Below are 15,054 nucleotides of genomic sequence, written 5' to 3' on the forward strand. Positions count from 1 at the left end.
AGTCCCAGATTACACTGCCCCGACCACTGCCAGGCAGCTGGTCCGAGAATTCTTCCCACGGTACGGCTTGCCTCGTATCGTGTACTCAGATAACGGACAGCCATTCTCATGAAACAGGTTTCCCTTCTGCTGGGATATCAGTGGAGATTCCATTGTGTCCGACATCCCGAGGCCGCTGGCCTTGTAGAAAGGCATAACCAGACATTAAAAACACGCCTTGCCAAAATCTGTAAAGAGAAAGGGGTCAACTGGATAGTCGCCCTGCCAGTTGCACTGTTTTACATGAGAATGGTCCCCCATTCGAGATCAGGGCTATCCCCGTATGAAGTGGTTTTTGGCAGACCACCGAATATGTGGGGGACGACCATGCCTAAGAAAATTACCGATGTTGATTGTAATATGCTGACAGATTACCTTGCCTCCTTGATGTCTGCACTCCAATCATGTCGTTCACAGGTTGCCGCCGCCTTTCCCGACAACACTGATGTAAAGCCACACGATGTCCGTCCCGGCGATACTGTGTTGATTCGCAACTTCGACAGGAAAAGCCCGCTGGAGCCCCGCTGGAAAGAGCCGAAGATCGTCCTTCTTACCACGAGGACCGCGATTAAGGTGGAAGGCCGAAAGGGGTGGATCCACACGAGTCATATTAAAAAATGCAACGAACTGCTGCCAGAAACTGACTCGTCCACCCCCTCAAAGGACTGCCTCGAATCTAGTGACTGTAAAATTCCCAAGCGAGAGAAAACTCCCCAAGAGGAGTATCGAACAAAACTTCGATCTAGCAAGTCAGACAGTTTAATTGTTTAAGTCCTCCCCTAGGTGAATCGGTTAAATAGTTTCTGACATGTATCCCCTAGATCGAGATAGAGAGAGAGAGAGACAACTCAAGAAACGTACATACTGTAAATCACTCCGCAGTCACTGTATAGTGACATTATTGGTTATGTTTTTTCTAAGTCTTTTGATTATTGTTGCTAGTATACTATTGCCAATATACTACCCTATCTTCAAGCGTGAACAATCTGCTTACAATGTAACTGCCGAACATTCTTTTAGTGAATTACCGCCTCATGAACTATCTTACAGACTTGCGCTGCGCAACAACACATTCATTAGTATGTTACATCACTCCCATCAGACTAACAATGCTACAAACTGTTGGATATGTGGCCGACTCCCTCCCTACCAGAAATATAAGGGAGTTCTGCCTCTCTTTCCGTACCCGTTCACTCACAATGGCTCCTGTGGTGCATGGTTTAGATTAATTAATTCTTTAGATTCTGATATTGCTGTTTTCGAGGGGAATTGGATTTGGGGAAACCTGAACCTAGTTCTGCTCAACGTCTGCTACCCTGACAAGAAGGGACTTCCCATTAGGACAGGAACTGATCTAGAAAATGAAGTATATGGATTAGGTAATTACACAATTAACCTCATGATTCTTACTGTTGAATCCGAAGCTACACCAGTTCTCCCTGCTATGTCAGTATTACCAGTCACAGGTGACTTATGTGTCAGAAAGAAGGGTTCAGTACACTTAGGTCATAGTAAATGTACTACCGTGGTCGAATTCAGTGATCATGGCAAGTCTTCCTTTAGAGCTACTCGTCATTCCTATTTTGTTTGTGGTCATACCGCATACATACGCTTACCTCCAGATTGGGATGGTACCTGTTATATTGCCTTCCTTCTGCCACCTGTTTTCCTAGCCCCTCCTGATTATCACAGAAATACAAATCTAGTAAAAAGTAGACTCAGAAGAGATCTCCCGATTGTCGACTATACTGAAACGGCATGGGAACAATACACAGATTTCAATAAAGGATTCTTTTTCTTCACAGGCCCCGTCCAAAACAGTAAACTAATACGTAGATTAACCAGAACACTCGAAGCAGTAGTGAACGAAACTACCTCCGCTCTAGGCAACTTAACAGAGGAGCAGTCCGCCATGCGGGTTGTTGTTCTTCAAAACCGTCTTGTTATTGACGTCATCTTGGCAGATAGAGGCGGAGCTTGTAAGGTCATCGGGTCAAGTTGCTGTGTTTTCATTCCAGAAAACGCGCCAACGGTATACCAAGCTATTACACGTCTTCATAGAATTGCAAGTTTGATACATCAGAATCCAGGCACCTGGACTTGGTCCGGTTGGTTCTAGACAACATTGACTGCTTGGGGATGGAAGATCCTATCCTTCCTAGGCGTTGCCCTTGTCATAGTATTCAGTTGTTGCTTATGTCTACAATGTGGGCCAGCGATTTGTGGGCTGTGTGCCACATCGTGCATTGCACATTCCAGTTTCCGCTCAAAACGCAAAAGGAAGAAAGAAGAGCAAATGATGTTACAAGAACAGACTGATCGATTCATGAGGATCGATATATCATGAAGGGTCCGTAGGGAACAAGGAGGGAATGAGGAAATATAAATTTTATGGTCAAGAAATGTTCCCTAACGTGTACCCCACCGTCTCCATGTACGAGTTTAAAGTGCATGTAACTTCACTCCTGTGCCAGCTATGAAGACGCAAATACATTTGCGTCCAACGTTAACATGTCCTCTTTCAGACCCGCCATGAACGGGTTGAATATTCAGTTCCTAAGTATGCTATGCCAACGTCTTTTTGTGGTGTACTTTACACGTTTTTCAGCTCTGGCGAAGTAGGCCCTGAATTCTGCCATCGAGCCTTTTTCTGCCTTCTGACTCTGAACGCCTCAGCCTGGGCTGCCTCTGTACCAGTGACCTCTGCCTTACTCCCTGCGCGGCTCACGGCGCTTAGCTCAGCCTGCTGCCTGCCAAGACCGAATTCAACCTTCGCATTATCTGTTCCGCTCCTCGAAAATACATTCCTACCCTACTAGTTTAAGTAAACATCCCCCAGCTGCAGAGCAAAGGGGCTGGCCTCACTGTCTCCGTGCAAGTAATTCATAGCCTCTGTTACCATGGTAGGCCCATGCCCCCTCGCATCTCATGCAGACACTTAGACGCTTATACACGCACTCACAGCCAGTATAGAATAGCTTCTGCCCCAGAGACCTTTTCCTTCTAGATAATATGGTTCCTAAACATCAGATATCAGATATGATAGTGGTACAAGTTGATCTGACATGCCAGACTTCTATCTCTTTCCGCTAGTGTAAATGTCAAGTCCCCTGCACCCTCCAGCTTCACGTCATGCAGCTGCGCGCGCATCCAGACTTCAGATTTCTGCTGACATTGCAATATTCTGCTTTGCACCCACCTACTTGTGACACTTACATGTGACGTTTCTAGCACACGCCTATATGATCACGCCTAGTTCACGCCTTCTAATTACGTATCACTACCACGTGTGTGCTCTTATCTTGTCTCTCTCAGCTGTTACGCCTACTGTATTGGTTTCTATAATATGATTTAAGTATATAAGCTATGTATTGTCAATAAAATATTGCTCTATCCCTTCCTGCACCCCAGTGGTGGCAGGAACCCGATATCCGATCTGGTCCGATCTGGTACCATGACCATTCCTTTTTAAGGAATAAAACCCCTAAGAACTCTAACACCACGGACTCTGCCTCTTTCTTTCCGATTGAGTTATTTTTGTTTAAGTACTTACCTGCATAGAAATTAAGACGGTAAATCAAATATTTACCACACTGCGGGGCCAAGCCATTAACACTATAACCGGACATAAGAGGCAGCAAACACAAGAACTGGCAGATCTAGAAATCGCCTTGCAGGAGCGGACCGGGGCTTATGAATCCCACCCTTCTCCCTCCACCCTACACGCACTTACTCTCCAGCGGCAGCTCTACAATGACCACTTACGGACGGTAGTTAAGGGTCACATCGCCGACACTCAGAATAGGGTCTACGAAGTAGGGGACAAAGCAGGGAAGATGCTGGCGTGGCTCGACAAGCGTGAGGGCAGCTCCAGGGGGATCCAGGGCCTAAAGGATGCACAGGGGGTGACACACACTGACCCGAGACATATAACGGAGTTGCTAGCGACCCACTTTGAGCAAGTATACACCCCAACACGTCAGGTTACATCGGAGGAAGCCAGGGCACTCCTCACGCCGATTGCAGTCCAGACCCTATCACCAGAGGCATCGAGCGACTTGGATGCGGACATTACAACCGACGAGGTTCGGATGGCCATTGCGGCATTGAACCCGGGCAAGGCCTCGGGTCCGAACGGGATACCGGTAGAATGGTATCAGGTAATGCCAGACACCCTCAGCACACACTTGTTGGGAATGTTCAAGGATTGTCTGGAGGGGGGCTCCCTTCCGCTAGACCAGCGTGTGGCGACTATTGTGACAATCCCAAAACCGGGCAAACCGCCGGAGGAATGCTCCTCGTATCGACCTATTTCCCTCTTAAACGCCGAGGTGAAAATCCTGGCCAAACTTCTGGCGCAAAGACTCCTGCCCCATCTGTCCACGATTATACACCCGGACCAGTCCGGGTTTATGCCGCACAGGAACACTGCTCAGAATCTGCGGCGGCTACATGGTGTCCTGGCTCGATCTGACACTATCACAGAACCGGCGGTTATACTGGCGCTCATTGCCAAAATGGCATTTGACCTGGTGGAGTGGGAGTACCTCTTCGAAACGTTGAAGCGGATGGGGTTTGGACCTCGCTTCCTGGCATGGGTCAGATTGCTCTACACGGCCCCGGTGGCCCATGTGGTGGCAAATGGCCATATATCGCGCACTTTCCCGTTGGGAAGAGGCACACGGCAGGGATGCCCACTGTCACCACTACTGTTTGCTATTTCGTTGGAGCCCCTGGCGACTCTCATACGGGCCTCTCCTCTCCTCAAAGGTGTACCGGGGACCGGGGGTTGGGAAGACCGCCTGTCTCTATACGCAGATGACATGCTCATATATCTTACAGAACCTGAGGAGGGCATACCGGCCCTCTTGCGCATCTGCGACACATATGGCAGGATCTCCGGCTACACGCTGAACTGGTGCAAGTCGGAGTTGTACGTTTTGCGAAGTCCGGCTCCGACTCTAGACGATACGTGTCCACTGCGACTGGCGGGATCGTCCTTCAAATACCTAGGCATACACGTTACTAAAGATGCGTCGGAGTTCATGGATAAAAACCTGAAACCGCCCATGGAGAGGCTCAAACGAGATGTCGAGTTCTGGTCGGGCCTCCACTGACACTCCTAGGTCGGGCAGCCCTTTATAAGATGATGGCGCTACCGCGCTTCCTCTATGTCCTCGAGAATTCACCATACCCGGTGCCTCCCAAATTCTTTCAGAAGGTGGCAGCACTGGTCTCCAACCTCCTCTGGGGCGCCCTCCCGGCAAGAGTGGCACAACCCAAATTGCGCAGGGACTGGTACAGCGGAGGAATTGCGCTACCAGACCTAAAACTATACTACTGGGCGGCCCACCTCAAACCTATTAACCAATGGATCCACGCACCACACACCGAGCCGGCATTCCATTCCGACAGGGTGCAGCTGGGCGCGGAGGGCCTGTTGGGACCGCTGTACGATCACCGCAAGGTACGGACCCTGGTCGGCCCTACCAAATTAACAGTACAAGTATGGCACGCGGCGACGACAGCTCTGGGCTGGAAAGGAAAGATCACGAAGATGACACCAGTGTGGGACTCCCGCGCACTGGGCAACCTTAGGAACACCAAAGGGTTCACACAATGGGACACAATAGGTATCTCTACGGTGGGCGATCTGTGGGAGAGGGATGAAGTGGTACCCTTTGCCCGCCTCCAAGAACTCTATGAGCTCAATGATAGGGAACTATATAGGTACATTCAGATCCGCCACGCCCTGCTTGCAGCTATCCCGGCCAACACACCACTACCAGACTCTTCACCCTTGGAGGACCGCTTACTCACAGACTGCATGATAGAACGTGCGACGTCCCTCACTTATCGCAAATTACTTAATAACACCCCCGAACCCACGTCCCGCCTGAAAGAGAAATGGGAAGGGGAAATTGATGACATGGACGAACACGAATGGAACGAAGCACTTGGGTCCCCCAAAGAGGTAGGCATCTCAGCACGCATGCGACTGGTGCAATTTAAGATCCTTCACCGGGTTTATTACACGCGGACAATGCTGCACCGCATACACAGAGCACCACACCCCTATTGTCTGCGAGGGTGCGGGGAGGAGGGCACGTTCTTCCACACCATATGGGACTGCCCCAAGATACAGGAATATTGGAAACAAATACACCGCACTCTCTCACAGACACTTAATCACTCTATCCTACCTAACCCAAGACGGTGCTTACTGAACATCTGGGAACCCACCGACTTGTCCCGTTATGAGCAGCTTTGGGTCACGACGGGGATAATGGTAGCAAAGAGGGACATAGCGCAACGCTGGGGGGCAGTGGATCTCCCAACTAAATCCCAATGGTGCCTTAACATGGATCGTGTGATGTTAACCGAACGGGCAGTCTACTCCAACCGAGCCTGCCCGGTTAAATGGAATAAAATATGGCTGAAGTGGAACGAATATAGAGGGGACATTTGCGAGCCCTTGCGGGAGGAAGATCTGGATGATTCTGATGACGAGGATGAAGGAGGGTAACTTAGACTGGTTGCCGGGGTGAGATGGCAGTCCTACTTGTGGCGGGAGGCAGCTTATGGGCACCTGCACTGTGGATCTATGAGGGGGAGGGGGGTTCTTGGGACTCGGAGGCGCACAGGTACTGACCAGGGACACCGAATCTTCATGTTCCCGAGGGACGATTGTAATCTGTACTGCACTGATTCATACCAGACCAAATAACCATTCCTACCTGTTAATGTTCTAGGTTTGTTATTTTCCAAAAATGAAAAAACTCCATCAAAACCTCAATTCCTGCGTTGAATAATTGCTCAATATGCACTTTTACTATTCCAGTATGTCCTGTCATGACCTTAATGTATCTATAACTCCGCTACTTGTTTTACTGGAAACACGCTATGCACTGATCCTTGATAGCGGCCGGCCCGCAGGGTTGTAGGCGTTCCGCTGTGTAATATGCAAAGTGCAATAAAGGTTTTGGAAAAAAAAAAAAAAAACGAGATTTACTCATGCTATTAATCTAAACCCAACTGTAGGAGGCTGGCTTAGTATTGGTGCTCACTTATGTAAGTGTAGCACTCTTCACTAATCCAGACAACTCTTATGATGATTTCAGTGGTTTTAGACAACCTTATACAGCTCTCTAAGGGGTAGCTGCGGAGAGCAGCCTTCAGGCTTAGTCCTCCTTAGGAGGGTAAAGCAGCTTGTTTTACCAGTACTAATTATATAGTGTTGGTTAAGTGAAAAGAACCACACAATGTAGTTATAAAAATATGTATTTATTATAAACACTCACTAACACATTGTAATATCTCCTACTCGGAGATATAATCACAATAGACACAATACTTTAGTAATAGAACACATAACTATCACAAATACAGAGTGATCTCCAGGGGGAGCCCAAACCTATACTAATGAAGTGAAATGCCAACCACAACCTAAGTTGAGACTGACCCAAAAGTGGTAGAAATAGCCAGGGACCCAAGGAACCACTCAAGATAAGTGTCTAGGAACCCCACGGTGGCCATGTGCAGAGTGGAAACATGACTAAGTGCTCAATACAAGTCAATGGGTAGGTCGCGGTTGCAGTTTTTAAGAAGATGGACCCTTCCCAGAGGCCCCTGGCCCCTTACCCCTTGCATGTGCCGCAAATGTTTGCGCTGTGCGGGCGATTTTAAAAGTGGGCGGGATTCAGACAGAAGGGGTTAAAAAACCCTGTGGAAGATGGTGGATTGAAGAGTCACCCCACCCGTGTATCAGTCGAATTTACTTACATCTTCAAGGGTCCCTACCTCCTGCAAACCTGCTTGTTGATCCACTCTCATTGGCTGATGGTCTTACAATAACTTGAGTGCCCATTATATCCCCCAGGGCCATTTTATAGTCATTTAATTAGTGAGGCCTGTTCTCGCGTCTGCGTTCATTGTGTTCCACTGAGTCATGTAGGTACTCCTCAAGCTCGAGCCCAAGAGGAGGTATTTCTGTGTGAGACGTTGAGGAGGGGGGGGGGGGGGGGGGGGGGGGAGTGAATGCCAACATGGTTGGCCGGTTTACAAATTCCTGTGATAGCGTCAGTGTGGCTCTGGAAGTGTTAGTGTGCCTACTTCTCCTGAGAGTAACCACAATTGCCTAATTGGAAATTCTAAAGATCCATGGAACCCTTGAGAAAGAGAAAGTTTAGCATGGGGTGATCTGTAAGATATTATTACAGCGATCAGAAGAGAGTCTAGAGTGCTGTCACCCCATGGTTTTGTACAGTTATTCTTCCTATTGAGGGTATTTTTCTAAAACTTTACATCAATCTTTTGCCGTATAAAAAAAGAACATTATACCTTGTATATGAATGTGGTTAGCAGAGGGTGGGCATTCGCTGTTTCTATCATAGATTCAGTTGATGCCATGGATTCTCATAGTTCAATCCTGGTACATTTGTCTGCAACCTGTAGACCCACCTTTGTTCTTCTCCAAAAGTTTGTTGGTGATGTCATTACGTGCAGTCATTTTCTCATTGATTGACCATCTTAGATCTTGGTCTGAATGATTCTTCTTGATAAAGTCACTGTGCTTCTATGTTCACTTATTTGAATTTAGCATTTTCTGGATGTAACGCAGACCACATGGGCATGTGATCATATAGACCACATTGCTGTTGCAGTTTGTGTGAGAGTTATGTAACAATGGGGTAACCCGAAGGACCACTGGACCAGGGTACAATATGGTATATAAAATGTGTGTCACAAGGGGGATCAGTTGCAAACAATAATGAAGAAAAATAGACTTAATCTTGAATATTTGATCACAATAAGACATCACCATATGATTTTCAAGAAATGATTGTGATTTCATTTCACATAACCCGGAGTCACTGACGGAGCAGCCCGCAGCCGTAGGTTACTGATCAACCTTGGTCCCGAAACTGATTCATCATGATAGTTACTTGCAAACTTTCCAAGAGCCTGGTGGGCACAACCATCATATTTACAGTCTGAAGTTTCTTGTTGTACCATATAGGTGCCATCGCCTCCCCCCTCCCTCTTTCACATTGGTCCACTGTCGACGCTTCAACCATAGGGTTGAATCGTCGACAGTGTTGTTTTGTGTGTCAAACATAGATGACAGAGAATGTGTATCTGCATCTATCTACTTATGTTATGATTTGCCATATGTGCACCTGCCAGGTGTTTGGCTGGATAAGCTGAAATAATTTATTTCTGATGTGTATAATGTACACTACCTTCCATTCTCACATCACTAGCACAAATCCTTCCTATGCATTTGTCACCCCACATTTTGTGCACCAATTTTAAACAAACGTCTAATTTGACATGCATTGTGATCCCTGACTTGATCTATTCTTGAACTTTGTGATGAAATAAAATCACAATATTTCTTGAAAATCATATGGTGATGTCCTATTGTGATCAAATATTCAAGATTAGGTCTATTTTTTCTTTGTTATTGTTGTGCAACTGTTCGCCACTGTGACACACATTGCAGGTTGTGTGGGCTTTCTGTTCCCATGTTGTTGCCAAACCCAGGTCACGCATTTGTGTATGTTCAGTCAAGGGGCATACTAAAAGTTACCACAGGGCTAGTGGCGTGTTACTGGGGGTAGGTCCCATATTGTGGATTGGCATTTAGGTGCCTCTTGCCATGTGTTACTGCATACTAATCTATCCCTTATGCTCCTATTTCATTTGAAAGAGAACATTGGTTTAGAAAAGTCTAAATGACTAGAAGTAAGAATACGCAGAGTTCTATTGATAATTTTTGTGATTTTATCTGAGATAGCGACGTAAGTGCTCTCAAAAAGTGTCAGTCTTTAGCTTGGTATTAGTTTCAAGGAGGGCTTCCCTTGGGATATTCTGTGCTCTTTTTATGGCCTTCTTTATGATTTTTTCGGGACAGGCCTTCTCTATTAGTTTTTTTGAAAGACACTCTGCTTCTTTTTTGCAATTCTGTAACTCTGTGCATATCCTCCTGAGTCTCAGGAATTATCCCATGGACAGATTCTGCCCTAATGCCCTAGAGTGTACACAAATGCGATCAGTAGGTTGTTTATACAAGGCAGTTGTCAGCATGCCATCCTTTGCTATTTTGGTAACATCCAGGAAGGATACTGTATTTCTGTCTGCGGTCAGAGTAAACTAAAGAAATGGATTCTCCAGTTGAGCCATATTATGAAGGAGTCAATGCTTGTTGTGTCTGGGGCATGCCAGATTATAACAAGCATTTGCAAAGCAATATGGCTCGCATTTGAGAAACTTAGAGCTATTGGCATTGTAAATGACAAAGTCTTTTTTGTATGTGTTTGGTTGGAGTGGAGTGGATGTATGTGGTTTGTAGTGGAATTATGTGGTTTGAATTGGAATTGTTAGTTGTGGAATTGTGTACGAGTAGTGTACCTGTGTGGTGGAATTATGTGACTTGGTGAATAGATAGGGGTGAGAGGTGCAAAGAATGGACAGAAAGGAAGATAGAGAGTGAATGGTAGTTTGTGCACGAAGTGGTGAATGAACTCTAGACCGAGGTGGTGCTCAGGTGGTAAAGAGAGATACTGAGGTGGTGCTGAGTGATGCTTTGGTGGTGCTTAGGTTGAGCTGTACTAGTGCTCAAGTGGTGGTGAGTGATCCTGTACTTGTGCTGAGGTGATGCTGTGATGTGCTGAAGCGGAGTTGGTGCTGCGCTGGTGGTGGTGGTGGTGCACTGTTGAGGAGGTGGTGCTGTGCTGATGCTGAACTGGTGCTGTGCTGATGCTGAGATGGTGCTATGCTGAGGTGGCTGTGCTGTGCTGAGTGATGTGGTGTTGCTAAGTCTTGCTGAGGTGTTGGTGCTAAGCTGGTGCTCAGATTGTGCTGAGCTGCTGCGTAGGTGGTGCTGAGCTGGTGCTCAGGTGGTGCTGAGTGATGCTGAGTTGTGCTTGCGGTGATGTGGCGCTGAAGCGAAGATGGTGCTGTGCTGATGCTGAAGTGGTGCTCCATTGATGTTGAGTTGCTGCTAAGGTGGCGCTGCTTTGGTGGTTGGGCTGCACTGGTGGTGGTGCACTGATGCAGAGGTGGTGCTGTGCTGATGGTGAGATGGTGCTGCGCTGATGTTGAGGTGGTGCTGCGCTGATGTTGAGGTGGTGCTGCGCTGGTTCTGAGGAGGTGCTGAGTGATGCTGTGCTGCTGCTACCTGCTCTGAAAACCATAGCCTGAAACAAAGACGCCTGCTTTACAGATAAAACACACACTAAGGGGCCTATTTACAAACCCCTCGCACCGCTGATACATCACTTTTTCCCATATAAAAAGTGACGCCGCTGCGGCGCAAGGGGCTTGTAAAGAAGCCCTTAAGAGAGGGACACACTTGGGACCGGTTCCAGACCCCGCATTAGAATCAACATTCCTGGTCTCCAACATGACTATAAAAGGGGGCTGAACCTTCCTCACTTCGCTCCCGAGTTCTCACAGACTAAAGCAATTGCTCTCCACTTAGTACCACTTTTCAGATACAGGGCTAGGCACTGACATAACTCTGCCAATGCTATTCACAACGAGCCTGCAACTTTAAGATTATTCTAAGCCTGATACGCTATTGCCTATCCACCCTGTAGTACCTGCTACATAACACTGTTCCCAGAGGTATAGTCCTTGTGTGGTAATTTCGTTTTGGTATTACAATGGCCGTCTCTTGTATAAAAGATGAGCACTGAAGAAGAGAATCATTTTTGCATTCCATTCGGTAACTGTTGAGATCAGAGACTGTACACACCACACTACCTCACTTAAAAGCCTTGGACTACTTGCCTCACCACCCTAAAGGTCAAGTGCTAAAGGGTTTGCCGTACCATAATACGTCATGCCCCAGAACCGCAGCAGTAACAGTCCTCAAGCACCACGACTGTCACACAGCAACCCTGAATACCATGTAGGCTCCAAGCAGGTTACCTTGCTAGTCTTAAAATGTGACCCTAATTTATCTCACTTTCTAGTTATATACTGTAGGTAAACTCTTTGAGAGAGAGATTCACACGCTGGGAGAATTTCTTGACCAAAAGTCATGCTTAAACAAAGGATTTGACTAAAAAAAGATCTTTGCAACTGTTTGCTATAATTCTGTCAGGTTGCTGATAAAGGTGTCAGAGAAATCAAGATGGAAGCTTTTACACATTACAAGTTATATTTAAGAATTGCCCACTGACTTGGGGAAACTGTGAACCCAGAAGTATAGGATGTCACAGGGAAAGACATTGGACTGATTAAAGGGGTGGATTTGAAGAAATGGTTGTTTAACCAAGTCTAAACCGATTGGGCCTGCAGAGCGCCAGGACACTGCGTGGAGTAACAGGGTATATGTAGCAGCTGCAAACTTCGAAATTTACAATAAGAAATATTAATAAGGATCAAGGCAAAGTAGCATGCCTAACCTTAAAGCCCACATCATGGAGTTTAAAAGTTTGTAACTGAACACATAGGCTATTTGCAATGCCCATGAATGCAATTTTAGGAAACAAAGAGGAAGGACATCCACTGTCTTTTGGCTTGGTGAGAGGGATACTTTAGAAGGTGATGAACACACAAGCCAGTAGTAGGGCCTGCCACAGGCCCCTGAAACACAAGAAGATGTACCATTTACCTGCTCGTGTTATTCTCAGCATTATCCTTTAACCCCTTCGAGGCTGATGACGAGCTGGGCTCGTCATGGTGTAGCCTCCTCAAACACTGATGACGAGCCCAGCTCGTCATGAACAATGGGAATTTTAAAGGATCAGCGCAGGAGGAAAATAACACTAGCATCGATGGTGTTAATCTGTTTCCCCTCGCTCCTGCAACCATGGCCAAGGACACCAGTGGAGATCCCAATGGTGGGAACACATAGCTATTAGTAAAGAGGGAGCGAGGAGAAGAGAAGTGGTTGGCACATCTCTGGTCAGTTGGTGGTGTCTGGCTTCTGTCCAGCAGCAGTTGTGCAGTACTAAGTTTGAGGAGCTGCATTCAATCTCAGTTGCCACAACCAAGCTACAGAGACACTCCAACAGGGCAGTAAAACTGAAGGAAGATGGAAACTCAGTAAATAAGCTACCCTTCGCCCCCTGAGGTGGTCACCATATGCAGCGCAAAGAATAAGGACAGCTTTTTCTTTTTCTACCTAGACACTTGGCACAAGGCAGGTCTGAAAGACACCTTTTTAGTCCACAGTTATCTATTGCTCCCAATTAGACAGATGGACGTTTGGCCCCTATTAAGCGGTACATGTAATTTACTGATAAACCGCATGCCTAGAGCATCAAGTAGAAGACTTCCGGATGCAATCGGGAGCAAAACTCTGAAATATGTAAACAGAATATAGCATGCTACAACGCTTGTTTTCACATCGTGTTCCATTACAACGTGGTCGTTACACCGACCGCGTTGTTAGAACGCAATACCTTTACAACGCAAGTCCTTAGATCGACTTGCACTAGATGGTGCTCCAACCTCAGGAAGTATAATTTATTATTCTAACGCTGCCCAGCGCAACAGTAGGGAGGTGTTGGAATAGTAAATCATACTATTCCTTAGGTGGAGTGCCATCAAAAGCAAGTCGATCTAATGACTTGATTGAAATGGCATTGCGCTGTAACAATGCGGTCGTTGTAACAACGGCGTTGTAAAGATAACGCAGCCATTACGACTGTATTGTAAAGGTGTTTCCCATGTAAACATCATTGCTATAGCAGACTCAAACAAGCATTTACAATGCAACGGTTTCGCCTTTACAAAAGTTAGAGCTATTGGCATTGTAAATGACAATATTTTTATTTATGTGTTGGTTTTGAAAACAGATAAATAAATGTCATTGTTATTTACAATACCAATAGCATAATCTCTCGCAAATGCTAAACACACACACCCACAGAGAGCCCCCCTTCAGAGCCCCACCCACACACACACAGAGCCTCCCCCACATAGAGCCTCCCACACACACCCACACAGCCCGGGCGCGAAGCTTGACAAACTGAAAGCCCACGGCATGGGGGTCTCTCCTGAGCCCACTCCCCAGAGTGACCCACTCTTTGGGGGAATTGTCACTTCCCCTAATCCCATTAACACTGTTGGACTACTCCAAGCACCCTGGCGCCTTATTACCTTACGATTGGAAGGCTGGCAGGAGTGAGTGATTGTGTGTGTGAGTGAGTGATTGAGTGAGTGAGTGTGTGTGTGAGTGAGTATGCGAGTGAATGAGTGAGTGAGTGAGAGTGTGTGTGAGTGAGTGAGTACTTTGCACCATAGCACAACTCTAAATGAAATCACTAAAATAATGCGTTTTCTGCTTTTACACCCGCCATTCCCTTAAACAACACCATGCAGCTTTATAGATAGGCCGGTGCAGCATAGTTTTCATTGAATCCGTTAATAGCATGAAAACGGCGATCACGCTAAGAAAGCGGTTCGAAGCCTTACTAGCGATAGAAGGCACTATCAGATAATCATAACACACTACAGCTCCTCCAGCCTGAACGGAGTGATCTCTCCCGTATGTTTTACATAGTTCTTCATACAGCCTGACAGTTTTTTAACACTGTCGGCTTTTGTCAATAAGAAAAGAGGGGAAAGGAGTGATTTGCCCAGGATCACCGCATTAAAGTACTTAGTCACACATGCAGAGCTCTCTGACATCTTTGTTGATCACAGTGCTCTCCGAAAAGGAGCCTCGCACCCAGCGCTTAATTTGCATATTACCGCGCTGCCAGTAAAGCAGTCTAGCCTGTCCACAGGGCTGGGAACTCTTTATTATGGTTACCCAGCAAAGTCAACATTGTTTTAGCCAAAATCCAATTGAACTGCCTTTGGTAGCCGCGCCGGCCGCTCTCAGCCACGTGTGGACATCCGGCTCGTCGGAGTCTGTGAGGGGTGGGTCTAATTTTGCCTGGTGTATTTACAATAATCAAATAGATCTCTACCCCTTGCATACGCTACATGGCATCTGGTACGGAGAGCGTACAAGGCGACCAGATCTATGCAATATGTATGAAAGCAACGTAA

At 46.7% G+C, this 15,054-nt stretch overlaps 1 protein-coding gene across 1 annotated transcript in view; it reads right to left on the reverse strand.

Annotated features, from left to right (window-relative positions):
* Positions 1 to 15,054, reverse strand: part of LOC147711078 (arylacetamide deacetylase-like 4) — a 122,956-nt gene that overhangs the window by 38,591 nt on the left and 69,311 nt on the right. The window lies entirely within an intron of this gene.

The sequence above is a fragment of the Lissotriton vulgaris genome, chromosome 5, assembly GCF_964263255.1.
Source record: "Lissotriton vulgaris chromosome 5, aLisVul1.2, whole genome shotgun sequence".
In the NCBI taxonomy this organism is placed as follows: domain Eukaryota; kingdom Metazoa; phylum Chordata; class Amphibia; order Caudata; family Salamandridae; genus Lissotriton; species Lissotriton vulgaris.